Source organism: Aplysia californica, unplaced genomic scaffold, assembly GCF_000002075.1.
Source record: "Aplysia californica isolate F4 #8 unplaced genomic scaffold, AplCal3.0 scaffold00270, whole genome shotgun sequence".
Taxonomy (NCBI): domain Eukaryota; kingdom Metazoa; phylum Mollusca; class Gastropoda; order Aplysiida; family Aplysiidae; genus Aplysia; species Aplysia californica.
Window position 1 is genome coordinate 8,314 of NW_004797540.1, and position 2,524 is coordinate 10,837.

A 2,524-nucleotide genomic window follows, 5' to 3' on the forward strand; every position below is an offset into this window, starting at 1 on the left:
GACACAACGTCGGGTCCCTGACGGGATTCGAACCCACGACTTTACGGTTGCGAGTCCGAGAGCCTAACCACTAGGCCACCGACGCCACAAGGATGATAGATGTTTGATAGGAAAAAAGGAGCAAACCACATCACAGCACCCACCAACCACCCACTTCTGTAAGGTGTACAGTGATTAAGAGATGGTTTTGTTGGCTTGTTTGGTTGAGTGAGTAAAGGTAAGCACGTCGACACTGCAGCTGTCATTTAGTGAAGGGAAAATGTAAGACAGACACGCGAGCACAACTCAGCAAAAGAAAAGAAGTGGAACATACCGTCTCGTCGGCGCGCCTCCTTTTTTGTTTAGTTTTAGCAAGAGTTTTACGGCACTTGCAACACAATAAGGTCATATAAGTGCCGAAGATTAGAGGTGTTACAAGAGAGTAAAAAACACAAAAAAGAAGGAGGGGAGATAAAGACGATAGAATGTTTGACAGGGAACAAGAAGCAAACCACACCAGAGCATCCGCCAACCACCCACACACAAAAAAGAAGGAGAGATAAGGGTGATAGATGTTTGATAGGAAAGAAGGAGCAAACCACATCACAGCACCCACCAACCACCCACTTCTGTTAGGTCTACAGTGATTTAAGAGATGGTTTGGTAGAGTGAGTAAAGAAATGCACGTCGACACTGAAACGGTCATTTAGTGAGGGGAAAATGTAAGACAGACAGGAGAATACAACTCAGGGAAAGAAAAGACGTAGGACCAAGGAGGTAACATTAAGCTCCTTGCGTAGGACATACCGTCTCGTCACCCTCCAACCACCCGCTAGAGAGGGTTTTAGTTTAGTTTTAGAAAGAGTTTTACGACACTTGCAACACAATAAGGTCATGTAAGTGCCGAAGAATAGATGTGTTACAAGAGAGTAACGTACACAAAAAAGAAGGGGAGATAAGGACGATAGAAGTTTGACAGGAAAGAAGGAGCAAACCACACCAGAGCACCAGCCAACCACCCACTCGTCACCCTCCTACTCCTACCACCCGCAGGAGAGGGTTTACGCTCCATTTAAACACAGTTAGGTCATTTAAGAAGTACAATTATCATTGATTATGGCGTCAATCCCCAAAAGGACCAAACCGAGTACTTTGACAGTCACGGAAATTCAAAACAACAACAACAACAAACAGACAACAACAACAACAACAACAACAACAACAACAACAACAACAACAACAACAAATAGACAACAGTTTCAAAAATATTTTCCTTTTAACTTTTAATTGATTTCCAAGTTTGAATTCAAACCAGGAAAAACAACACCACACCCCGGCAAGATATCACCTGAGCAAAAACAATGAAAGTTTATACACGTGCGGGCTAGACTACCTAGACTGCACTGGCGGATACCTTGTTGGACACGACAACAAAGAAGAACGAAAGACGAGTTCGAAAAAAATACAACAGCAAACATAACCTGTCTCTTTTTTTTTTCTTTCTTTTTTTTTGTGGGGGGGGGGGGTAAATGTTTTACGGCGCTCGCAACTGCATAAGGTCATATTATTAGCGCGCGGGACACATTCAATAAGTTCAGTTGGTAGGAAATTCGGAATTGTGCACGTCTCTGTGATCTGACGTGAAAAACTGCACAAAAAAGATCTGTCCTTGTAGCAGATCTGACGTTGAGAACTATACAAAAGGAGAAGTCATAGTAAAAGATCTGACGAGAAAAACTATGCAAAAGAAGAAGTCATTGTAGCAGATCCGATGTTAAGAACTATACAAAAGGAGAAGTCATTGTAGCAGATCCGATGTTAAGAACTATGCAAAAGGAGAAGTCATAGTAAAAGATCTGTTACCCACCGTGGCAGTGCTACTGACTATAATGTCTTTACGCCATTCCCAAAGGGGGGACATCAACATGTTCTTATGAACAGTAGAATAATTGTAAATGTGCTTGTTCATCAATGTCATGCTCATAACTGTGCCTGAACAGCAACAGGGAACTGCTGCTTTTTCTTTCCAAAGTCTTACTATCGGCATTTTTTCCCCTACTTCTTTTGTATGTTTGTCACACTCTTGAAACCCGTTATTTCCGGGGTGCCTTGATAGTCGAAGCAGATTTTGTGTTGTTGCAGTTAGAGAGGTGAGCAGAGTAAGCCTCATTCTCTGTTAACACTTCTCTATTGACATCCACCCCTGGGCGCTCATATGATTTTATGCAGTTGCGAGCGCCATAAAAACTCTTCTAAAATTAAAACAGATCTGACGTGAAAAACAGAACAAAAAATATCAGTCCTTGTAGCAGTTTTCACGAAAAGTGAGCCAAAAGCGTCATGGTGTAGCCCGTCCGTCACGCAGCAGTGTTATGTCGGTAATAAATTAATTATTGTAAATGTTTATGATCCAGTCGACAAAATGCAGACAGCGTTTGATGGAAGGCTCACTCTCTCGACTTCACCAAAAAAAACACACCAAAAAACCCACTTCCATATGACCTACTCATCTATACCAGTAGTCTTTGCACGCCCCCCTGCCTCC